Genomic DNA, 27,162 nt, shown 5'->3' on the forward strand with positions numbered 1-27,162 from the left:
GGGAAATCAGCCCTGGAATAACTGAACTGACTAGTTCTGCAGGTTGGGGTAGAATACAGATATTCTGAACTGTTTAAATGTTGACCCTACATATTCATTATTTTTTTAAATCAAAACATTGACTATAATTATTAAAATCATGTAACTGCTTGCCAACACGTCACCAAATCTTTCAGAAATTACTTCCACTTATTAATAAAAATGAACGAGTATTAATTATTATTCTATGAGATTAATTATCCTCACATCTTTACCATCTACCTGAAGCTCAGCTATATAGAAATTTTCCTTGGAAGTTTCCATCTACAATATTCTATATGATAAGCACATTTCATTATCCAATGAAATATCTTTCATCTCAACCAAAATAAGTTGGAGCATGTGTCCAAAAAAACACTAGAAATTAACATTTAACTCTGTCAGAATTTTTCTAATTTAAACCAAATTTAAAAAAACAAATGTACACAATGATCCAGTAATCCATTTGCAAAAATCTGTCCCAGGTAAATACCCACCAATATGTGAAAATACAAGGACGAGAACACGCATATCAGCATTGCTTTCAAGGGAGGAGGGAGGAGAAAAGAGGCAATCGAAACATCTAACAATATGGAAACAGATCAATAAGATGTGGTATTTTGCTACCATAGAATCGTCACAGAAAACTATCTAAAATATACTAACTCTACTATAAGCTCATTTCTTTTTATTTAAATGTGTGTGTTTACTGAACAATGTATGGGGAGAAGTAGGATTTCACTTTTCACTTGTACCCTTCTTCTAAATGTGTTACAATGATCAGATACTTCCCGGGATTTTCAAATAAAGGCAGAAAAATTTAAGACATAATTATTGTAATGTATACTTTGATATTTCTTTAAATAAAACAAAAAATAGTTTTAATTATAAGTAAACCCTAGAAGAAATAAAATTTAAGATTACCCTTCAAAGTATAATATTTTAGCTCTATAATTCTCAAAGCAAGCTGCATACAATTATCTCCATCTCAACTGGGATATTTACTTCCCAAACAGTCCTTAACCAGTAGACTGTGAAGTAAGACCTAAAACTTGTAAGGCATCTCCTGATCCCCCGCCCCCCAGTTCCCAGATTCTGTCATCAGAAACAGGAAGATGGCGCAGGGCACTGACAGCCCTCCCACATTCCTTCTATCCCTAGAATCACATTTCAATGGAGTCTGGGAACCCTAAGAGCTCAAGAATCATTGCCCTATACAGCAAACAACAACACGAGTACAACACCCCAACCCCGAGTGACCTGGTATCACCTTCAACACCACTTACGTGGAGCACCTTCAATAAGGTGGACAATCTTGGCACACAAGTGCCAAAATCAAAAGTTAAATACCCGTGGCTACCATAAATGGAAGATATAAAGAGAAGCAGGTCTTAGTCTGAGAGTCTGACCTACTGAGAAGTCCTGAGGAGAGTACAAGGTATTAACACTAGAAAGCTTCATGGAACTTCTCTAGTACAAGAGACTCTAGGCAAGAACAAGCCAGAAGACTTCAGATCAAAAAAAAAAAAAAAAAAAAAGAAAATTAACATGCAACACTCAGGCCAATCTGTTCAACCTCAATCTATGAGTAACTGTTAACAGTAGTTACATCTGGAAAGAGAAGAGGAAGTAGGAAGAGGGGGTGTTACATGCAAAGGAACTTTCACATTTACTCCATATATATACATTTGTCTATTTCTTGACTCTTTCACCAAGAGAATAAGCTCATGTGGTACCAACGTGATTTTTTAAATATAATAAAGACTGAAAAATATAAATATCCCTGAAAATCACTTACAGTTTAGTGTGAATAAGTTTAACAGAAGTTTTCTACAGGGAATACAGTAAAGAGCAGAGAGTGATGGAGAGTAGATGAAATGATTGAGTAATAAATATTAAGTATTAACACTTATTAAGCACTTACTGCAAGTCAGGCCCTACTCTTAGTCCTTTATATTTATCAACTCATTTAATCATCACATATTATTATTCCCTTTTTACCAAGAAGGAAACTGAGGCACAAAGAGCTTACGTCACTCTCACAAAGTCAAACAGCTATTAAAGGATGGAGACAGTCAATCAGATTCTAAAGAACTCATCGTTAACCACTAAGACATAGTGTCTCTCCCATTACCTGTAAGGGGGGAAAAAGGGTATGAGAATAACAGCATGAGAAAATGAACAACCCGATTAAAAAATGGGCAGAAGAGCTGAACAGACAGTTCACCGAAGAAGATACCCAGATGACAAGTGTATATGAAAAGACGCTCCACATCATGTCATCAGGGAAACGCAAATGAAAACAATGGTGAGGTACCATCATGTGGCCCATTAGAAAGGCCAAAATCCAGAACACTGACCACATCACGTTCTGACGAGGATGTGAAGCAACAGGAATGCAGGTTGAGCAGCTGTAACAAACGCCCCAGGCCAACGCCCCATGGTGATAGTGGGGGGCTGTGCGCGTGCATCGTGGTCGGGGGGATATGGGAACTCTGTACTCTCTGCTCAATTTTGCTGTGAACCTAAAACTGCTCTGAAAAATATTCAAAAATTTAAAATAAATAGAAACAATAGCATCATGGGGGTACAAGCATTAAGATAAAAGGGGGCTGCTCATATGACTTGAAAGCCTGGTTTCCACTTTCTTCCTGAGGTTTGCTGATATTTCAAATGAGTGGCTAACCATGGCTCTTTCTGGCCAAGCATCTTTAGGAGTTTGACATTCCTGAGAATGCCAGGTTGGGGAGAGGAGGTGTGTGTTGCTCCAGGATCAACAGATTCAAATCCACCAACCGGGCTCTACTAGTCTAAAGAACAGTTTTCCACACATCTTTGGTATTCTTGCTGCCCCTACCAAATTTTAATGCCGATGACAGTTTTTTCCTTCACCTTCTGCCATTGTAGCATGTTTCTATGTAATCCTTCTTTATAAGAATTTCCATTTCAAAGAGATTCTATTCTCTTCCGTTTGGCACTGTACAGGCAGTAAGACTGAGGAAAGGACCAAACCAAAAGAAAAAAAGAGGACAAAGAATGTGTACCACCTATCACTTTAGCCAAGTGCCAACAAGTTGCTACAAGGATCTTACATCCCAAAAGCCCGAATTTAGTTATTCAGCCACTTTTTTTATACTCTCTCAGCTTTCAAGGAAGGCTGAGAAATGTAGTTTTATTCTGGGTGACCATGAGCTCAGCTTAAAATGCTACCACTTCAGAAGAAAGGAAAGGCAGCTACTGAGGGACAATTACCAGGCTCTGCCACACTTATCCTTACAGCCTTACCACAATGACTGACACACACAAAGCTGGCACACAACAAATATTTTGTTTCTTAAATCAATTCAACTGAAAAAAATCAGACATCTACTGACAGTCTCCTGTCTCAAATTTACATTCCTCTGTTTTAAGATTCCTTCACAAGCTAGTACCATCCTCCTTTTTAAATCTTATTTAATATTTAAGGGGCAACTTAGTGTGCTCCACAAAAGCACAGGTCTTGTAACCCAACTACCTGAGTTTAAATCCCAATTGGCAACATAAATTGTGTGATCTCAGGTGAGTAATGCAATTTTTCTGTGCCTCAGGTTTCTTAGATATAAAATAATACTGATAATACCAATCTCCTAGTGTTATTTGCAGATTAAATACACGTAGTACACTTAGATCAGTAACTGACATAATGAAAGTGCTCACTAAATGGCTAGTTATGTTCCACCCAGCATTACCGGGCAACTATTAACAATTGCCCCATGATCTTTTACATTATCCTTGAGACTTCAGCAGATCCCAGGCTAACGTGGTCATTTTTACTTTTGTTCTACCTCTTGAATTCATGGTAACCATTCCAATCTTTTGATCTTGAGACATGTAATTTTCCATAACTTTGTTTATACTGCTTGGCCTCAAACACCGTGTTCCCCAAAAATAAGACCTAGCCAGACCATCGGCTCTAATGTGTCTTTTGGAACAAAAATTAGTATCAGACCCGGTCTTACAGTAAAATTAATTTTTGCTCCAAAAGACGCATTAGAGCCGATAGTCCGGCTAGGTCTTATTTTGGGGAAAAAACAGCAGTAAAGCCTTTCTCTTTCCTCTTACTTAAGCATCCCCTCAAATCCCATTTCTCCCACAAAATCTTCAGATTATCTTATTAATTCCGGTTAAAGTGTATGCATTGGAGGAGATCTTCAAATGGGTACACTCTCAGCTTCTTCCCCTCAAGATGAGGGTTCGTTACGGTAAAGGTGAATGGCCAGACACTCTTCATATATTTCAAGCCAAACAGTACACTACAATCGAGTGAATGCAACAGCAGATATGAGAGTCTGTCTTCTACTAAGGCGGACACTAAAGGGATTTGCAAAATGTAAAACAATGTTATCTTCTCACTAAATTGTTTTAGAAATAGTTATTTTTATTAAAATATTTATGTTAACATGCAATTAGTTTATTACTGTTACTTTTAATAAATAAGCATTTTAAATTATCAATCTTAATTTCTAACAGAGTAAATAGTCCCCACATACATGTCCAAGTTCTTCCCCTTGGTCGTGCTGTTCCCTTTACCTAAAGCACTCTTCCTCGCTCACCTGGCCACATCTAGATGCTACCAATCAATCCTTCAAAACTCAGCTCAATAGCTGCCTCTGTTTTCATCTTGTACCCTCCTACTGCAAACGATTTCTTCTACTTGAATGGCCAACGCACTTTATCTGAACTTCTCTCACAATTAACATCTCTAAATGATTTGTCTTCCTTGAGTGCAGACTATTCATCTTGTATCTCCAGCTCAGCTCACAGAGGGCTTAAAATGAAATTTTGCAATGAATATTTCAAAAGTCGACAGTTGATAACAAACTATATAACAAGGAACAAGAATATAAGATGACCTTTGAAAACTACGGATGGGTAGAATGTCACTGCAGATTTAAAGAGGACCTCAGAAGACACTGGGTCTTAGACATCTTGATTTTAGATGTCTAGTTTCCAGAACTGTGAGAAAAGAAATTTCTGTTGTTTAAGCTGATTTTGTTATGGCAGGTCTAGTGAACTAACACAAAGTTTTGGTATAAGTGACAAATTTTTTTTAAGATATTAAGAAATTATTCATTTAGATGTGAGAATGTGATTGTGGTTATGTAAGAAAATGTGATTTTTGAGAGATGTGTTTAAACAACTAGGGATAAAATAAATCAATTTCTGTAATTTGCAGTGCTACGCCAAACGAAGAGATGAAAGAAGATGACAAACAGAAGAACTGTTCAATTTAGATAGTTATGTGTATATTAAGTAAACTATTTCCTTTCTTATAAATTTGAAATTTTCCATAATAAAAAGTTAAAAGAAAACATGCCTAGATGATATTGATTTAAAGAGAAAAACTGATCGTACAATAAAACAGAGATTCCAAAACTGAATACCTCCAATGAAAAGACTCAAAAGAAATACAATAGCAAAAACTGTAATTATTCATTGAACAGATGTTTGCTGAGTGAATACTACGTGCCAAATACTATGCATAGGAAAGTCAACGAGAGATATGGTCCTGCCCCATGGGCTTACAATATAATATAGGAAAAAGATGTAACAAAACAAAATAAACAGAAATAGAACTAAACAGAAGAAAAATATGTAAGTATGTAAGTTTTTAGAAACAAACCTTTTTTTTTTACAAGTTCCTCTTCCATTTCCAAAAGGGAGTTCCTCAGAATTATGTTCTGGGCCTCTTTTACTCTACTCACTTAGTCATAAAAAGCACATTTTAAACCCTGACATCAACTTTTACAATAACCATATGTCAACTTTCCTATAGACATCTACAGTTTCACTCATAGACATCAAAACCTGACGTCATATTTTTCTTCTCCCAAAACTCTGTTCCTCCTTGAATCTCTCTTGGTAAAGCTGCCCAAGAATCAGTGACTCCTCTCTCACCCTTAAATCTAATATATCACAAAGTCCTATTGATTTTACCTCACAAAAACTTCTTAAATCTGTTCACTCCTCTCCATCCTCACTACGTCCACCGTAGTTCACTTACCTAGATAGTCGTAAAATTTTATAAATGGTTTTCCTGACTCCAGCCTTACTTTTTACATTCTATATACCCAGGCAAAAATAATCCCTCTGGAACAAAAATCTGATGTCACACTATTCTTAGGATAAAGCCCAAACTTCTTAATGATATAAAGCACAGTGTTACCCGGCCCTTGCTTATCTTTACACCACCTGTTGTCCAATCCACACTGAGCTTTCTTTTTTCATTCTTCAAACGTGCTATGTTCTTCTCCACCTCTGAGCCCTCATATCTGCTCTCACCCTCCAGCAACCCACGTCAATATCCATGACTAACTCCTACTCTTCTCAACGTGGACGTCATTGCTCTTCTGGGTAAGATGACCCTCCTCCGAGCTACCAACACAGCTCATATGGCCGCGTCATTGTGCCGATCACTGAGCACTGTAATCCCGACAACCTCCTGAACCAATTAACTCCATAAGGGCAGGGTCTCTACCTGGTCACTTAGCGCCTAGTACATCAAAGGCCTTGAGTGTGAATACATTAACTCCATCAACAATGATTACTAAATTAATCTTCATTTTCATCTGACTCATCTTGAGTTGGATCCCCAAATCTTTTTTATGAAATGTATTGGGGTGACACTGGTTAATAAAATTATATAGGTGTCAAGTGTACATTTCTAGAATACATCATCTGTATATTGCATTGTGTATTCACTACCAAAGCCAAATCTCCTTCCATCAACATATCTTTGACCCCCTTTGCCCTTTGCTACCTCCTCCCTCCCTTACTTTCCCTCTGGTAACCAAATTTCATATTCTATTCCTCAAACCAAAAAGTTATGACATTTTGTTCTGTGGAAAGATTATCTATTTTTTCCTTTAAGACTTAGAAAACTGCTGGAATTTCTTAATAAATGTCATTTTATTTTCACTTCAAATGTGAAATTTACAAAAAGTCCCAGTTTTCAAAGTAGAGTAGTTACAGTCCTATTTCCCCTTTCCTACTATTCCAATTTTCTTGACCTCTCAAACACTCTACTAATAAGTGTGCTATAAGGAAAGCACCTTCCCAGATATAGATATGAGATGTTTCACTGCAGAAATGCCACTATTTTTAAGACTGATAGCTTCACACATCATCCTTCTACCTAATGTAAACAGACAGCATCTAATATTATCATTGTTAAATACACAAAAAAAGATCATATACATTTGTTAAACAATAAGATTTTTTAATTACTTTTGCCAAACATTGAAGCATATTTCCTTCAAGCATCACCTAAAAACTAGTCCTGAAATAAAACTAGACCATAAAAAAAATTCTTCCAGCTAAATAATCCTAGTATTTTTTTTAAATTAGTGGAATTAAGAACAACAGAATTATTTGGGAAGCAGTGTCCCAACATTTCTCAATTAACATTTAACTATAATTAAAATACGTTACACTTGGGATTATCAGACAAAACACAGGACACCCAGTTTAAATTTGAATTTCAGATAAACAAAAATTTTTAGTATAAGTATGTCCCAAATATTGTATTTTTATTTGCTAAATCTAGCAACCACAGTTATACTAACAAATTATCAAAGGTAGCAAAACCTGAGTTTACATATTTTTCATTATAAAGGTTACATAAATTTTGAAAATATAGAAAACAAAAAAAATTCCATAATCCTATCATGCTAACACAATTAGCATTCTACTGAATTCCTCATCTTGTTTTTATGTACTTTAAATGGTTATATTCACTATTCCTTAAATGTATAAGTATTTCTTTATGCTAATTGTAATTATTTTCATGCTACATAATAGATCTCAGAATAAGTGTATCTATCATAACTTAAAGTCTCCCATTGTTGGAAATTTAAGTTGCTTCCAATATGCTGCTACTATAAATATTATGCTCTGAATATTCTCCTGCAACACCTGTTTTTTATCTTTTCCTTTTTTTCTATAGTTATTGCTTAGGATATTCTCAATTTCTAAATTACTAAATCAAAGGTTTATTAAAAGGTTATGAATAGTCTAACAATTATATACTGCCAAATTATAATCCACTAGCAATATTTACATATCCCTGCTTTACAAAACTCTAACCATTAACTCCAAACAATAACCAGTATTACATATTACTATTTTCAAAAAACTTTAAATAGGCATAAAATAGTATTTTATTTTGCTTTCATAAACATTTCTTTGGTTAGTGATAAGATCTAACTAACCAGTTGCTTATAGGTTGTATTTCCTCTGCTATCAACTGTCTGCTTATTTCCTTAACCCATTTCAAAAATGATTTTGTTCATTACAATGCTTTCCCAAGTGAAGAATGAAAGGACCAACTGTCTAAAATTCTAGTCATATGGGCCAAATGAAAAATTATAGTGTATATCTACAATCTCCACTGCCTCCCAGAAATTACTACAAACATTACTTTTTATATAAACTCCCATTTTATTTATATGAATATTATTTCAACTTATGATTCATATACATAACTCTCATAATTAAAATTAAAAAGTTGACATGATTCAAATTTCCTTATAGAGTCAATACCAGAAAGATGCATTCAACCTAATACTTGGATATGCCAAAGAAATTTATCTTAATTAATTTGATCATCAGAACAGAAATCAAGTTGCAGATGTAATCTCTTTAATAATCTAGAAACCTCATTCTACAATCAGAGTGGATTCTCCAGTGCTGTCAGTCATTTTGCAAATATAAATATGCACTGCTGGTTTCAGGAGAAGACAGTAAGAAACTAAGTAGCTCAGCAAAAATTCATCAGCGCCATTAGATCAGTACTCATAGCTCACATCAAGCTAATGGCAGGCCTTTAAATGACAGGGATTTTAGAGTTATCCTAATTCAAACTCTTTCCTCTTCAATCCCCCACCCATTTTGCTGAGGAAGAAACCAAGGGATAATGAAGTGAAAGAATTTTCAAGAAAGCCTTGAAGCTGGTTAGGGCCAAGAATTTCTGCTTCATTCAATAATAAATAAAATTTTGTGTGCTTTATTCAAAGCTCTAGAGATAACAAAAGTGAAATGTAAGTCCTTGCTCTCAAGGAGCTTACACGCTACTGTGGAGTGGGAAGACAGGAGGGAGGGAGTTTCTGTGACAGGGTAAGTATTTTGAATTACACTACATAGAGCACCGTGGCAGAGCAAGCCTGAAGGATCAAGGACTGCTTCAGACTGGGTGGCTTGGGAAAGATTCAGAGAAAATGGAGAAAGCTGAGATCTGAATGACAAGGAGAAGTCAGCACCAGGAAATTCGCAGGAGAGAGCATTCTGATTGGAGAGTCACTGATATCCAAGTATAACATTAGGCAAGGTAAGCAGGGGGTGAAAGTGATGCTTCTTTTGATCAAAACGTGACCATTTAAGTATGAAAGATACTGCAGGCAAATTCAATAACAAATATGGCACTAATCTGATTTTTTTCAAGTGATATATAAATTAAGATAAAATGCTGTCATAGGAAAATATCTAAATCATGATGATTTAATTTAATCTACTTTGGAATGATACATAGAACAATTTATCAACTTTTCAACAATCACATTTGAAGGTATCAAAATAAAGACACTTTAAGATGTACAGATAATTTTTTAAATCCGAAGACAATATTAGTGAAGAAATTACAAGACAATTCTAATATTTTTCAAATAAGATGAAAGATCAACATTAGCCAAAAACTTCAGTTTCCAATTTTTCTATTAATTTGTAACACTGGCATGCACAGCAGCCTAAGAAAGTCTTCCAGCAAAACTATTTATCTCTAAACAAATGATGCTAGGGATACTGGGCTCAGAGAATATGTTTGTTATCAGTAATTCTGCTCTTTTTAAAAATCAGTTATTTTTAACACATGTGTGTATTAGTTTCGCCACCACAGCCAAGTTTCTGAAACACGTGGTTTATGCTTCATACTTCTTTAAATTCCTCCACAGCACCTAACACGGTGCCTTGCCAACAGCAGAGATGCAATGAAATAGCAGATACCACTAGCATAGCAGCATATAGACCTCAACAGCTTGTGACATTAAAGGGAAAAAAAAAATAACTTCATTCTTTGAAATGTCTTAACACATTATCATAAAACGATTCAACAGTCCATAAGCCTTGAATAAATTAGACTCAGCTCAATCAGAAAAAAATAACTCTCTAATCAAGTAAGCATTTTAATAACTAAAAGAAACCCAAACTACCATCCATCCAGTTTATCAGGTTTTCAGCCGGAATATAGATGTTATGCCACGTCTGATCCAATCTGGTTCCACCTATTGGCCTTTCACAGAAAGCCACATGCCTTCCCCATCCTCATCTTCCACTGGAGGTCAAGGGCACAAGTTCTCTGCCCTCATTCCCCAGGTCACACAATTCTCCCTCCCTCACCCAATTTCTTGGTTTCCTGCAGTCAATTCAAGTTACTACTAAACAAGGAATACTGAGGATTCCACCTTGGTAGCAGGGCTGAGAATACCAACCATGTACGCAGCACCTTCTAGGCACCTGACACCTACTTTATTCCTTAAATTTCACAGTCATGAGGTATTATTACTTTCATTTGACAAAATGGGGTTGATACATAAACCCCAAAGTAGGATTACTTACCCAAGGTCACACAATTAGTAAGTCTGTCAGATTCAGGGTTCCTTCCTCCCCAAAACATAGATCAGTAACAATCCCCTCATAAAAAGGCCAAGACGATGGCAATGAGAGGCACAGCCACCAACACAAATGGACAAGGTCAGAAAGCAGCAAGTCCAGGTAAAGAAACTCTACAATCTTTTCCACCTACTTGAAACCCACTGCCATCAAAACAATTCAAGCTTGACAAGCGCTAGGCAAAGTTTTTCAGTTTTTCAGGCTATTCTAACTTGGAGACAAAATAATTTGCTCCCATGTAGCTCAAAGACTGTTTTTTTATGTACTAGTTATTATTCGTTTTAAGAGATTTTCATTTAATAAGGTTAATGATAGATAGGTAGGTAGATAGATAGATAGATAGATAGATAGATAGATAGATAGATAGATGATAGATCTAATTCAGTTCTAACATATAGCTCACGAATTCACTTAAAAAGTATGCTTGAGAGAGGCCAGGTGGCTCAGTTGATTAGAGCGTGAGCTCTGAACAACAGGATTGCTGGTTCAATTCCCATGTGGGCCAGTGAACTGCGCCCTTCACAACTAGATTGAAGACAATGAGCTGCCTCTGAGATGGCAGAGGGGCAGCCGGATGGCTCAGTTGGTTAGAGTGCGAGCTCTCAACAACAAGGTTGCCAGTTCAATTCCCGCAAGGGATGGTGGGCTGCGCCCCCTGCAACTAAAGATTGAAAACGGCGACTGGACTTGGAGTGAGCTGCGCCCTCCACAACTAGATTGAAGGACATAGACTTGGAGCTGATGGGCCCTGGAGAAACACACTGATCCCCAATATTCCCCAATGTAATTTTTTTTAAAAAAGTATGATTGAAAGTCCTAAGTGCCAGACACACAACAAAAAAGAAATGGGAAGAAAACATTTATGTGAATTGAGTTATGTGCCAAGAACTGCAATGTCTCCTCTATAATTGTTAACTTATTCAAGATAAATAACCCTGTGTAATAAGTACTATTATCCCCCTTCTACAGATAACTTCCCCAGTGCCACAGGGAACCAAGATTCAAACCGAGGCCACACCAATTTCAGAGCCCTAAACAAAACAGATTTTTGCTGTTGAAAAGCCTATAGTCTAATGCAAAAACAGGAAAGTTACAATACAATGTTATTAGTATTAATATCACAACAGGAGGAAAACAGGATGTTCTGGAAGCTGCCCCATCCTTGCTACACTCCACTGTGTTTCTGTTTCTCCGATACAACTGTCAGGTCCACACACTCTTTCTTATCTCCGCTGCCCTAGCACTAAATTCATACACTGCCTTACAAATGCCTGTTGAATAAACAATGTCAGAGAATAAAACCAACTATATAAAAAGCCATAAAGCTGTAACACTCCATACAATAAAAACGACCTTTCACACCCACAATGATATAAACTTTCTTCTGAAAATACACACTCAGGAAATCTAAATTTAAGGGAAAGTCATAAGAAAAGTATGAAGTACAAGCACGTGACAGCCTACGATTAAGCTGTTTTAGTCACTGCACCCTCAAAAACATCTTTTTCTCTTACTGGGGGAGAGCAAAAATACATAACTAACTATATTTTTCCCAGGCAACTATAACTTGTGTTCAACCTAAGGGCAAGAAATTGACATTTAAAGAATGGTGACTCTTGTCACATGGAAGTGAAGTACAGTATGGGGAATATAATCAATAATGCTGTAAAGACTATGTAGGGTGTCAGATGGGCAGTGACTGGAAATATTGGGGGATCACTTCATAGATTATGTGAATGCCTAACCACTGCGCTGTACACCTGAAACTAAACTAAAATCAAAAAGAAAGGTGACTATTGATGATCCAAGCTAAAATAAAAATGTTATTTGGAGTGTATCTAGCTATTCTGAGGTATTGGAATAGAAGAAAAGTCACCCATTATAAAGACTCATAGATTCTTAACGTTGGAAGGACCTTAGGGTCACCTAATGTTATTTACATGTGCTCCTCCTCACTGCAGAAAGAGTTCAGGTTGCTAGAAACAATCCAGTCCACTTTTTATTCAATACACTCTACATGTCTGCCTCCCTTTGCCTTTCACTCATTGAACCTCTGGACTCACACACACCAAGTATGTCTTCTACTTTGCAGACGGCAGCCTTTCAAATATTCATTTGTTTGACTTATTTTATGTCATTAGTGATTACAGAGTAATATATGTGCTTATCTACTTCAAAGATTTCTTTGGTTTCTCAAAAACTATCCAGTAAAATGAAAACACCAGGCACACTTATAGGTGTTCTTTTGTAAATCTTACCCTTTTTGATTCTCATAACCATGCCCATGAAACAGGCAAGGAAAGTATCATCATCCCCATGTAAAGAATCAGCAATATAGAGCAGGAGTTGAGAGTCACTGCAAGCAGATTTCGGAGCTAAAGAGACCTGCCCCTTAAGACCTATATGATCTTAAGCAAGTTACTGAACTTCTCTAGACCTGTTTCCTCATCTGCACACTGGGAATATTATAATCGCTCCTATATCATACAGTTTTTGTGAAGATCAACTAGATAATGCACATTATCTTATAATAACTAACCCATATAAACACTCAGTTAATGTTAGTTCATCATCATTATTATTATTATGCAAAAAGAAAAAACCTAGCAAATCACTTACTCTCTCTGAATCTCAGCACAGCACTAGATCAAGAAGCAAGGTCCTCTGTTTTACCTACATTGTCTTCCACAAAACCAAAAATGTTTTTAGTGATTGCACCTTAATCACTTCTTTTCTTCACCCACCCAGTCACCCCTTAGCCAATCAAAATTCCTAAAATCTACTATTGTAATCCTCTTCCAAACAAAATTCTCAAAAGTACGAAATTGCTAAAGCTCTCACTTAGAAAAGTAAATGCTCAATGGAACATAATAAAGTTCCACTATTATTAGCACGCAAAAATAAGGAAATTTATACATAAAATGGAAAGTATCACATTAATTGCTAAACAAACTGGCTTCTCTAACCTACTATTATTAGATTATCTTTTAAAAACTTTACCTGGTATCTTCAAATTGTAGAGATTGCTATTTTATTGTTTGTGAAACCAAGTGCAACAGGAGAAACCTGTTTCATCTATCAAAACTATCGACAATGTTGATAAGAAATATAAAATGCAGGCCAGAATTTAGAAACACACACACACCAAAAAAAAAAAAAAAAAAACCTCGAGGCTTAGACTCATTAGTGAAAAATTAAGCTGCATAACTCATGCATAAACATTTTATAGGTTCACTAGTATTGGCAAATTGGTGGTCCTAGGATTTGGATAACAATATCTAATTTCATTTTCCCATTAACTACCAGGAAGCTTGGGTTAGTGCTAGAGTCAGTTCTAGAATACTGAGAGGGAAAATGGATGGAGGAAAGCAGACATGAACTGAATTACAATTCAGTACCAATTTGATGGACCGTAATACGTCTTTGTACAGAAAGACTGGGACAAAGGCAAATCAAAACATTAGTCCAAACTTGGCCATGAACAGCAGGACAAATTTGAGACAAAAGATTTTTAAATGAAAGAATACAGTTCATGAGAGAAGACGTTTCTGGAACTAAAACAATAAATGAATAAGATCTGATGGCAGATAGCTGCCGAAATAACAAAATTACTGTAAAACCAACTAAGAAACCATATTGTTGCTAGTATATGTATAGACTCCCTTTAATGGTGACTTTTCACTACAGTATAATCTATTGAAAGTGTCAGAACAAAATTAATTGACTACAAAGAAACAAACTACTCAAGGAAATAGCTAATAACCACTCTAACAACCATTTGCGTTTACATAATGCTCCTTAGCAGAGGGCCTCAAAATGACAAATACATCTTGAAGCACAGAATAAATACTCTATACGGTTTCTCAAAAACTAGTGTTATGTGTCTCTTAAACCTTAAAAACAAAAACCACAGGTTTGTATTTTTTCTAAAAATAGTGTTTGTTATTTGCATCCTCTGTATTGGAAGTCTGTTTTTAAAAGTCCTGTAATTTTGATTACTGCTAATAATAAGGGCAAAATGTTTAAGTGTATTTGTGGGGTAGGGCAGAGGTTGAAAAATCATTCACTGGTACATGAATAAATTCCACACTTCCCTTTTAAAATGTGCTCCTTTCTTGGAATTTGGCATACAAAAAAATCCCTTTGGGTTTGCATAACTTTCATATTTATGACTATTTCACATGACAGCCTTCAAAGGTCAAACACTTGTTTTTAGTCAATGCCAGGTATACTATTTTCACCACAAATTCCGACAACTTATGGGGGTGTGTGTGTGTATGTACAAACATACACACATACACACTATGTGTATGTATATATGTTTGTAGAAAATGTATATTTTCTACATGTATACATGTATATATGTATGTATATATGTAGAAAATGTTTGCATAGTTTAAATGAAGGACGTTTTATACACTTTATATTGCCAAAAAAAATGATAGAAAATTTGGAAGGGTTCTAACAAACTCATTTTGGGAAGCCTAACAGTTTAAAAAAAAAAAAGAAAGAAAGAAAGTAAAGAAAACTACTCTGTGCTAACCTGATTAGCTACTCCATTCAACTGGTGTGCGGTATCTGAGGCAGGCCACATCTTACTCTTATCATGCTACTGGGTGTGCTAACTTGTGGAGCAGTTCAGATGAAACTGCTGAAACCTCCTGAAATGACAGGACAATATGCTTTACATGTCAGAGCTTAAATAAATGAGGAAAACAGTATGGCAAAAACAGTATGGCAAAGACACAATTCATACTTATTTTGGAACCAAAGCTCATCCAAAACTTTGTCAACCATCCAGAAGTAACCCAGCTTTTTACCAACTGAGCAGTTATTTACTATAGCAACTTCATTACCAAGATTACCAAAATTTTCCACACACTTCCAACAGTCTTTGTATGTGTTGTTACCTGGGCAACAGTCTAAAAAGCTTTTACCTTTATAGAACTAGTGGGTCAAAGAGAGTAAAGCTTCTTCAAATTGACTGCATCATTTTCATTAGAAGCAGTAAGTGTGAAATCAAAAGCAGGCAGAAAACCTTGAAGACTAACCCCAGTGCTTCAAATGTGATTAACAGGCACAACCTACTGCCATTTATCTTCATTTCTAGCCACCTAATTCCCCTGTGGAATAAGGCAAGCTCCATCCAGGACTTCAAAACATCCTCAGTCATACCAGCTGGGACAAACATAAGCGGTGAAATCCAAGGGACTTCTGAGTAGAGCATCTATCAATCCAACACAGCAGGCTGTGGTATGAAATGGCCTGCCTTGCTGCCCTAAATCCTGAGAGCTGGTCAGCTCAGGGATCTATATAAACTGCCTTTCTTCCTGAACCAGACCTGCCTCCAAAAATTAAGACCCCGTCATTTAGAAATCACATTTTACGCATAGAGGGCACTTTGAAAAGACTTTCAAAACTGCTTCCTGCTCTGCTGCAGCCAATCTGATGCTGTCTATTTGGCAAAACAAAAAATAATGGTATCTCCTTACAAAGAAAATATTGTCCCCTTTCCGACAGTTTTAGGAGTGGAAAGCTCAAGGTTGTTTCCCTAACATTGATACTTTTCCCTTCAGCTTTTACTCTAAGGATCAATACCTAAGTGCTCTCTGGGTAATATTCTAATCAGGAGCACAGCATATAAAGTTTATTTAATGTTAAGAAGCACTAGATGACTCCAGAGACAAAAATGAAAGATCAACTGAAAAGCAGAAAGGAAAACTGGCAATCAAGGCTCTTCACCATCTGGTGCTGACTCTTTCTTGCCTGGCTCTTCCCTCAGGCCTTTGATCACCCTGGTCCAGGAAGGCCTTTCTCTCCATACTAGTTGCCTTATTTCACCATGTCCAAATCCCACGCACTCTTCAAAGCATGGTTTAAAAGTCACCTTTTCCCTTACCCTTCAACTAAAAGTAATCTCTCCCTCCTCTCTCTAAACTGGTAGCATCTTATCTTTATCTCTTTGCCACATATTACTTTCTGCCGTATCTTTGTTTCCATGTTAAACCCCCCACAGGAGCAAGGTTCGTGCCTTATCCATCTCTACTCAAACTGTTTTAAACACGATGTCTTGCAAATATTAGGCACTCCAACTGAGCTTCATGAATGGCTTGAGTCAAGCGAGGAGAGAAGCCCACTAGAAACAACTCCAAATTAGCAGTCTGGAGACCTGGCTTTGCTAATAACTACCTGTATGACCTTGAACCTCAGTCTCTTCGTGTGTATATCTGCAAAGTGAAGAGGAGGACTAAACCACTGTGGGTTGTTGTTACGTTAGCTGGTTAGCTGGCTGTAATATCAATTTGAGGTCCAAACTCATCTTTTTTTTTCTTTTTTTAATAAAATGAATCTACCATGTGTTGATTTCCCTGGTATAAATACTCCCACCATGGTCAATTTCAAGCTACCAACATGATGTCACTGAACATGGAGCAAAGTGGGAAGAGAAAGGCATAATTGCCCTTGCAAACCAGCATGATGAGCCAGCTCCAGCAAGGTCCTGAAAAGGACCTCGTTTCGCCAAACTTTTCTTTCAACTTCATCTGTGTATGCATGTGTGTGTTTGTGTGTGTGTGTGTTTTGAATCAAGGTATATGTATTAATAGTTCTTACTATGAGTCAAAACAATTTCGTCAAAACAATTTAGTAAGTATTCCGCTAAACAACCACCTAGTCTCTTCCCTGTATACTACACAATGCAATACATTTTACTCTTGGTTCCATATGTAGTCTCTTCACCACCACAATTTGTATTTCTCTTCAAAAATGAGAGTTAACAGAGATGCCTACTGACATCACCAGAAGGCAAATTACAGAGAGTGGAAATTTGGCTTAGGAAGTATCAGTGAAAGGCCAGTGTTCTCAACTTTTGTTCAGCCTGCAAACCTAAAGGACACAACATATTCCTACAAGTAGCAGTGGCTCTTTTACTGAAGGGTTGGGGGAAGACAAGGAGGAAAAGAAGAAGAAATCTATAGCATGAAAAAAAATACAAGTATTGTGACATTTGTACCCATGCCCCTACCCCTCTGCGAACCTGGGTATAGAGAAAACCAGTACTGTAAAAAAGTAACTTTCCATACCTGACGATTCCCAGCCAAATTCTCCAGCATAAGCTTGCATCAGTCAATGAGATCGCCTTACTGAGAATTCCCTACTGGAATTAAGTTTTTGCCATGGATTAGAGACTTACAGTATTTGTTGAATTTAGAATAGACAAGGGGAAAAACACCACAGCAAACAGTTGTTAGACATGATATTCTGGGAAAATGAGGCTTTTTTTGAAAAAAATACTTTCTTATTTTCTTACTTCTTATTTAAGCTTACTAAACTGGATGAGGCAAGGGGAAGTTTCTTGAATATATTTTTGGCTGTACTATGTCTATCACAACACAGTCTGTAACCAGATTTTTCATGTGTTTATAAAGAATTGTGTTTTCTATTATTAAGGCTATTTAGAAAACAAGAAGGCTCAAAATTTCAAATATACTAATAATCTTTGCCCACATCTAACTCCAAATGAACTGAAATATTAATACGTGCCTAGAAGTTTCCCAGGAAAATCCCCAAAAATTACACCAAAAAAAAGAAAAAAAATTTCCAAAAAGGAGTCAGCATGAGCACAAACTTGCTATACTTAAACAATTATGGCATCCTATCTGTTGAATGAGTACAATATGGAAAGTAAATGCAGTATGAAAAGGAGAATGTTGAGATACAAGTTCTGCTTAATTCTATTAACTCTTCCTTATTAGAGTCCCCTTTTTTTCACATCCTTATACCCAACTGCAAACACTAGCCATAAAGTGAAAATTATTCCTCACTCTGAAAAGCCAAGAATCAAATCAAGTCTCCATGCTCAGCATATTAAATCTCTCCTTAAAACTTGAGTATGCTTTACCGTAACTCAGGCTCGAGGCTGTACTTTCTCTTCCTCCACTGCTTGTGACGGCAAATGCTCATAAAACTGCCTCCGTAAGAAATTTCTGAGCTATCTCTGAAGAACCAGCGGCTGGAATAGCCTTGGACGGCTGGTCGTCTTCAGACCCAGGGGTTGACCTATTTATATAAGGCATGAGCTGTACACATGTAGCAACTCATTGAAACTTGTGGGACATAGCAAAAAGGCTCTGTGCCTGGGAATCCCACAGGCTACAATATCGATTTCACTCTCCAAACACCCTCTATCCAGCCATAGTCAGCCCCACACCACTTCAAGACAATGGAATGCAGACCCAGTTCTACACCCTCAATACTAGACATTTTTGCTACTTAGCTACTAGTCTCTTCAGAGTTAATCTCTAGAAGCCTGGCTACTCTCCCACTCACAATATTTTTACTTTGCACAACAGAATTCCTTCTTTTGACTACTCCAAAAGAATGGATAAAAAGACTTTCAGCTTTAATGCTGTAACATCTGAGCTCAAATAAATATACAGTAATTTAGCAAGTTCAACTATGTGCTGAGACAAAGAAAAAAAATTCAAGTACAAGCTTTTAGAAGTCAGAAGTTTAGAATTAGAGAGCTGATAAACATGAAAACGCCTATTTCATATGCCAAAGAAAATTCTGTCATTCTAATAAAAAACATCATAACTACTAAAGTGAAAAGAAAATGATAGTAATCATGAAACGAATAGCAAAGGAATAAAAATTCTCAGAATAGTACAACTTCAACATACAAAGATTGTCATCAAATAACTGGAGCCCCAAGAACACTTCATATATTTATAGTCACAGCTTTTTATGTTGATTGGTATATTCACTACATGTCCCAATAATACTAGGACCTACTCCGCTACCTGTCTCCAGCTTTCCAGAATACAAAGTAGGTTATATGTTTACATATAACCACTGCCCAACTACATCCAATTCTCCCCAGATGATTTATTAATACATAATACGAGAGCACATTTTGAACGGATTTAATATACCGTGTTTCCCCGAAAATAAGACCTAGCCAGACCATCAGCTATAATGCATCTTTTGGAGCAAAAATTAATATAACACCCGGTATTATATTATATCGTATCATATCATATTATGTTATATTATATAAGACCCGGTCTTATAGTAAAAGAAGACTGGGTCCTATTTAATTTTTGCTCCAACAGACGCATTAAAGCTGACGGTCCGGCTAGGTCTTATTTTCCGGGAAACATGGTAGATACCACTTACTCAGAGTCTCAACTAACTCCCCCAGAAGGTAAGCATTTAGTACAACTTGATGATAATGTACACATAAAATTCATCTGGTCTTCCTCCTTTGCAATTTCATCATCAGCTTCATATGGGACTATCTGTTGAGATAACGAATCACAGGCCAGTTTTGCAGGGATAACAACTTCTGGACCAATATTTTCCGTGGACAAAATCCACTGCCAATGTGACTACAAGCGAGCTCCCTGTTTGTATCTCCTGATGTCACAGTATTAGATAACCTGCAGAAGAGCCGCGGAAATCAAATATAAACACGATCACGAAAAAAAAAGTCAGACGGTGTTCACGCCATCGTGTTTTCAGAACTGTACCAAGCCATGACGGACTTCCCACCACGCACAGGAAAATCCAAAATGTACTAAAAACGCCTCAACTTCCCAGTATGAAAAACGCAGGCCTTGAAATCAGTTCCCAGAGTCGGCGCTTGAGACCTGTCAAGGAAGCCGCAGTCCTCCTCCTCTCGCTCACGGGGTCAATGGCTCGGCATTTCCCTCCAGTTGCCCGAATCTTCACGCCCGCCCCTGACCCCCTACGTTCTGGTGCGTTTGCTCAGCGCATCCTGCCCGGGAGGCTCAGTCGGTCCCCGGCACCCAGTCCCCCCCCGCGGGCCGGCGGCCGTTCCCCACGCTGACGCCCCGCTGCCCAGCCCCGCGCCGGCGGCGACCCGTGCGAAGCCCTCGCCAAGTGTCAGAAAGTTTGACTCAGCCGTCGGGGCACGGAGCACCCACAGCCCGGACGAGGCGGGTCTGCGGCGGCCAGGCGCTCGACTCGGAAGCGGGGCGTTCCTGGCAGGTGCGGCTCTGCCCGGGATGCAGCCCGTGCCCGGCTGCAAAGCCACGAGCGGCCACAGCCCGAGCGGAGCGAAGCGGGGGGCGGGGGCCCGGGGCGCCGAGGGCCCGGCGCGGTCGCTCGCGGGAGCCTGCGCGCGAGCCGGAGGGCACCCCCCGCGCACACGGCCGGACGCGGCGCGGCCGGGACGGCGGCCACGTCAGGAGGCACCGCGGGGGGCGAGCGCCCGTCGGCACCCGCCCCCAGGTGAGGGGCCGCGGGCGGCGGCCGCGCGGGAGGACGGCGGGGTCCGGGCAGCGATCGGCAGTCCCGAGCTCGCCGCGGGCCCTCCTCCCGAGGTCCTCTCGCACCCCATCCCCGGCCGGGCCCCCTCCTCAAGCCACCCCGGGCTCAGACCCGGCGCCGACACCCCCGGCCCGGCCCGGCCCGTCAGCCCGCCGGCCCCCAGGAGGTCGCCCCGCCTCACCGCCTCACGTCTCCGCCGGCCGGGCCGCGACAACTCTGCCAGGCGCCCGCGTCCCACCCGGCGCCCGCGCTCTGCGGCCGGGTAGGTCCCGTTCACTCGGCGGCCGCCAGAGCCCCGGGAGGGCGGAGGGAGCGGACAGGGAGGGGGAGGCCGCGGGCAGGAAGAGGCGAGGGCGGGGGCGGGCTGAGGAGTTGGGGCGTCGGGAGCGCGCGCGTCCGGGCCCCTCGGCGCGGCGTGCGCGCTCCTGGCGGCGGCGGCGCGCACGGCCCGGCCTGGCCGCGGTCGGGCTGGGGGCGAGAGCGAGCCCGCGGAGAACACGGGTTATTAGGTAGGGAGCCGGGGAGGCGCGAGAGGCCCACCGCCCCTCAGAACCTCCGCGAGTGGGGTCCGCGCGGGATCGCGGACGGGCGGCCTCCAGCCCGAGCGGAGTGGGCTGAAGCGCTGCCAGCGGTTACCGAGTCCTTAGAGATTCCCAGGTTGGGGGCGATTGTTCCCTTGCTCATCACCTGGTGTACACGTTGTCATTAACGCCCGGGCATCCTCGGGGACGTCACCTTAAGGAAAACGAATTCTTCTCTCCAGTTACTCTTTTCTGCGCCTTTTTAACAGTATCGTGGGGTCACGAAACGCTCCCTTGTTGGTTGGTTCTGCGGGACGCGGGGGAGGTAGAAGAGGGGAATAACCCGCGGGGAACCAACGGGGAAGCGCTGAGCCCTGGTTGGTATTTATACAAACAAAACACGCCCTCATCTGGACCTCTTCATCCCCTTGGGTAATAAACTGGGGCGTACAAGCTACGTTAGGTAGAGATAAAACAAACCAACTCTCTTTCCTCTACAAATACTGTACTGATCCTTGAACTGTGGACTTCCTCCCTCCTACATCTTGCAGCCAGAAATGACCTGTAAATTTCCCCCGTTTCCTAAGCACTTTGTTTCTATTAAGTTTGTGTCACCTAATATTCAACCTTATCTAGGTAAATCTGTGCAATATTTTATCCCCCTAGAGAATGCTTGAGAACCTGCTTCATGCCTTTGTACATCTTCCATAATACCTAGCATAGCGTTAGGCTCCTAGAAAGAAATCCACAAATGTCATTGCATGAATAAGTGAATGTAGGGCAGCAAGATTTAAGTATATGTCTAATGATTTGAGCTCTAGAATGTCTTCTTTAGTTTAAAACTCTCCATCCCACTTCAATTCCTGTGCACTCATTTGTCCACCTAGATCCAAAAGCTACCCTGAGAAATACATTTGGCCAAAGGGCCCTCTCTCTCAAGTTCTGTTTCTTTTTTCCTTTTTCCTAATTTAAATGTCTACCGATGCTGGGACTATTGAGTATTGTAACGATGCTGTGTTTCCCCTCCCTGAGAAGGTCCTTCCTCTGTATCTCCAAAATCTACCTGACTCAAATGCTGGAAATTTGATATTTAATAAACTTAGGGTTAGAATAACTCAAATAGTCTGTCGATTTCCTGAGACGTACAGTACCTAAGTAATAAATCAGCCAACAAGTAGGTACTGAGCGTCTACTAGAGAAAAGTACTGGTAAAGTTACACTGGACACCATGAGAAAGTCAACAGATTGAAAGGCCATAGTTTCTGCCTTCTGGTATCTTCTAACTAGAGAGAAGCTCTTTGACAAAAAGGGCAACACTGTGGTAATTATCTGCACTCAGAAAGAAAGTTAGCCAAAGGAAAAAGAAAATAAAATGTTTAAATGATAAGTCCACAATAAATATGGTGTCCTACATTCAGTTCCATATGTCTCTGAAAACAATAATAATGGCCACCATTAGCTGTTGACAGTTAATTCTTCTATTAAAGTTAGCATAGTATCTAAGTTACTTACAGGATCAATCCATGTACCACCTTGTTACACAGAAAAGAAAAACTGTCCCATTGCCACATGTCACACCTCTAATCACCAGGGGTCATTCTGTAAAACTGAACTGTTCCTCACAACAGAACCTAGATAAGAGACCAGTCACAAGAGAACCTAGATAAGAGACCAGTCACAAGAGAACCTAGATAAGAGACAGTGAAGGTGATTTGGTACAAACTCATCCTTACCATCAGGAAAACAGTTCTAAGTACATGCCAAAGAATTAATAACAAAACATTCTTCATGTAATGTGTGCTGCTCTTTTCTCTCCCCACTATGACTTCCTTTACATTAAAAATATCCTAGCAACGCTGGTCCATAAAAGGACTGAAGCTCTTGCTTTGGAGGAGGTGTTTTAAAATATTATAGCATGACTCATAGTATGACAGAAACTGGTGGCTTAGGTCCAGATCTAACCGACAAATGTTTTTTAAGCACCTGCATGGTGTTTCAAAAAAAATTAGCCAAAGGTAAAAGAAGTCAAAAGATTTCACATGCATTCCAGCCTTGTCTTTAAAAAGTGGAAGATTTAGTAACAGTGGACTTATAGTTTCACCTGGTGACAATCAACGAACGGCAGGACACACACTCTTTTTTCCTCCCACCAGTTTCTACATTCCCTATTTTACCATACACTGCCCTGTTTCCCTCATGGAGGTCCACAACTCCCAATTTAAAATGTCATAATACCAAAAAATTAGAAACAAGTTTAACACTGAACAAAAATGGGAGAGTTTAAATTATGACATTTAATGGGGTAGAATATTATAATACCTTTATAATGGGCATTGTTAGTTGACTCCCAGAATGTGTTTCTTCTTCTCTGCAATTGTGGGGCAGCTGTCAATGTAAGAATGTCCAAACCTGTAAAGAAGTTTCATAGGAATTTATTTGAGCCAAACTGACAATTGCCAGGAAGTAAGATTTCAAATGCTCCAGAGAATAACAGTTTCGCAGTTTCTGTTATGCATTTGAAATTAAGGAGGGAATGTAAGGGAGATTACATGAAGGTGAGAGAAAGCAAGGTGGGGATTGGATTACAGGCTAGTCAAGATGATGTGCTCTCTTGAGGGTGGTTACACTGTTGAGGGGTATTACTTCTGGCATCTAAAAGGAGTTAACCTAGATGTGTAAGGACAGTGGGCAGGGTTTGTTTTAAAAACTTTCACTAAAGGAGTTATAGGCCTGGGGTGTGACTACCCACCGTGACCTGCCCCGCTATGAATTTATTATCAGATCGCCCTGTGAGGTTACTTTGCATAGAACCCCTTTTCTGTCCACACAGTTCATGATTTGAATGTGAGTAGGCCCAACTCCTGCTCCAGCTCCAGCTCCAAGTGTGGGTCCCAACTGATGTGTACAGTCAGCCCAATCTCGTCGTCCTCACGTGACTGTCAGTATTCATGGGTAGGTACTAATGCAGGTCTAAATGGTCCAGTCATAAAGAAGACCAGACCTTGTGTTTGTTGGGAGAAGAAATGTGCTTTGCTGGTGTGATGGGTGGATGTGAGTCCTACAGTTACAGTAGCACCGCGCCCCCCCCTTTGCTATCCTGAGGGAAGCCAGCCTGAGGATAAAGCCGACACAAGATGGAAGGACTCAACCCCAGCCTGAAGCCTACCCCTTTCTCTGAGTAAGTTCCCCGAGCCAATAAATTTTCTTAGCTGTGTAAGAAAGCTTGCTTTTTGCTTATTATTACTAGTAGCCAAAGCTAAATTTTCCATGTCTGGTTACAGAGGGGAAAAAAAAAAGCTGTAGTTACATTATCTGACTTTCTGAAAATATAGTTCTAATGGGAAGAATAGATAACAACCTACTTGGTAAAATTTCTGAGGATGTAGAAAAGAACTTGACCACCCCAAAAAATCCTTCCCTAACTAGGTTACCTGATGCCTGAAAACCCATCACTATACTACACTTTTTTTTTTCAGTTTTCACTTAAATCCTGCGGCCTGTTTAAATCAACTTTCCCTGAAAAGAGTACTTCATGACTCTAATCAGTAATCTTGTATAAATGAGTTTATTGGATGGCTTTTGAGTGTTGTTTTTTGTTTGTTTGTTGTTAATAGTGGGAAGATTGGAAAAGAGACACTGGAAACCTGAGGAAGGATGGAATCACAGAGGAAACAAAGAGTAATAGAAGAGTCCAGAGATAAACTTTTTTATTTCACAGCTTTAGGTAGTGCTGCAAGTCCGAGTAATTCAGGCAAATCATAGTGCACCTATATGATTAGCCAAACCTATGTTACAATCACCCTTTTAAGACTGAATAAGAACAAAATCCAATAATATGTTTATATGGATCACAAAGTTTCCAAGCAGTGGAGAAGGGAGGCAGAGCCACAAATGTCTCTGAAGAAAACTAGCTAATGCACTACTTCTGTAATTTGGTAAGAGAGGATAAGGACCCCAACCAAAAACTGTTTTTCCCCATCCCTTGTGGCAGGTGTCTGAAATTCATCTCATCATCAGTCCTTTTCTTTGGTCTGGGGCAGTGATCCTCTTTAATGTGTAACAAAATCACCTTGGAAGTTTATAAAGAAAAAATGCAGACCTAAGAGATTCGATAGCTATAGGATAGCACCCAGGACGTGTTTTATTTTAACTTTTTATTACAAAGGTGTGTAAGTGCATAAAAAGTATGTGAGTCCTCATGTGCTAACCACTCAGCTTGAACAACGGTCAACATGTGGCCCATCTTTTCCTCCCCGCGAGTACATCAGTCTCAAGTATGCTTCCAGTTTCATTACCCACATGAACCACTGGGCTTCAGCATGGGCTTGGCTTCAGTCCCTCTAATGCTGATTTTCTGTTTCTAGAATCTGGGGTATTCCCCTTTCTTGCTTTCAAAATATTGAAATTGGCAATATCTATTTTCTCAATTTTAAGGTTATTATCTAGCACTTTCATATTTTTGGAAAGGTAAAGAGTTTGTCAGCCTAGTTTGCCATATTAATCTGAAATTGATTAATTTTTTGACAATGTTAAAAAAAAATTTGAAAAGGAACTCCTTTTTAACAATGGAATGAAATTGTTGAAAATAAACTCTATTTTTTAACAATGTAAAGAACCTACATAGTCAAAGAAGGAGGCTGCCTCGGTGCAGATGTGGCGTCAGCCATTTTAGCGGAGTTCTGCTCCCTGATGTGTTTTTTTCCAGCTCTAGGGAATGCTTTGGCAGGGACCCCAAATCCCCTTGAAGTACTTGCCACAGGTCTAGAATTTAGGTTTTGGACATATAAGAAATATTCCTTAAATACATATGTTTTGCAGAAAAGCAACTTCAAAAATTACACATACTTTCATGGTAAAGCTAGGAAAATTACCACTTTCCTCTTGAGTCAAGGGAAATTCATGCCCTCTCCACCACCTCCCTTCCCTTCCCACATGACATTTTTCAGTCTCGTTTCCCTTTGCTACATAAAATATAAGCTGCAAATTTGAAGGGGGAAAAAAAAGATTTATGCCTAAATTCTATAGAAGTCTAATATAAAGTAATTGAGAACTATTAAAGGACAAAACCTGTAGCTTTAGAATGTATGAAAAGATTCCTAACACTTTCTCTAACACATCTCCAATTTCAGGAAGATTCTTAGCACTCATGAATTCTTTGATTTGATGACAATAACAACCTCTTACGGTATTTATGATATTTACACTTATACATACGATTGCTAATAATTTCAAACTTCATACCAAAATCCAGGTTTAGAATTATTTTTAATAAAAAGTATGTCCTACGATTATATTCATAATATCTTATCTCACGAGGTAGATGGTGAGTAAATGGATGTTCATTGTGTGGGTCTCTATGTCCTTTGGTACATTTAAAATTGCATATACACCTAAAATTTATATGGGACCATAAAAGACCCCGGATAGCCTCAGCAATCTTGAGAAATAAGAAGAAAGTGGGAGGTATAACGATACCTGATTTCAAACTATACTACAAGGCTACAGTAATCAAAACAACATGGTACTGGCATAAAAATAGATACATAGACCAATGGAACAGAATAGAGAGTCCAGACGTAAATCCATGCCTATATGCCCATCTAATCTACGACAATGGAAGCAAGAATGT

The 27,162-nt window shown here is 39.1% G+C and overlaps 1 protein-coding gene across 8 annotated transcripts in view; it reads right to left on the bottom strand.

The window, feature by feature from the left end:
* Positions 1-21,891, bottom strand: part of RABGAP1L (RAB GTPase activating protein 1 like) — a 443,815-nt gene extending 421,924 nt beyond the window's left edge. For 2 of the 8 annotated variants that reach the window (XM_081024862.1, XM_081024865.1), the window contains exon 1: positions 21,700-21,842. The gene's annotated coding sequence lies outside the window, so the exon portion shown is untranslated. Of the gene's footprint in view, positions 1-20,369; positions 20,889-21,193; positions 21,397-21,699 lie in introns of those variants that run through there. The other 6 variants (XM_081024864.1, XM_081024866.1, XM_081024852.1 and 3 more) reach the window with 5 other exon arrangements.
* Between the last annotated feature and the right edge of the window lie 5,271 nt (positions 21,892-27,162).

This window comes from Rhinolophus hipposideros (genome assembly GCF_964194185.1).
Source record: "Rhinolophus hipposideros genome assembly, chromosome: 19".
Classification (NCBI taxonomy): Eukaryota; Metazoa; Chordata; class Mammalia; order Chiroptera; family Rhinolophidae; genus Rhinolophus; species Rhinolophus hipposideros.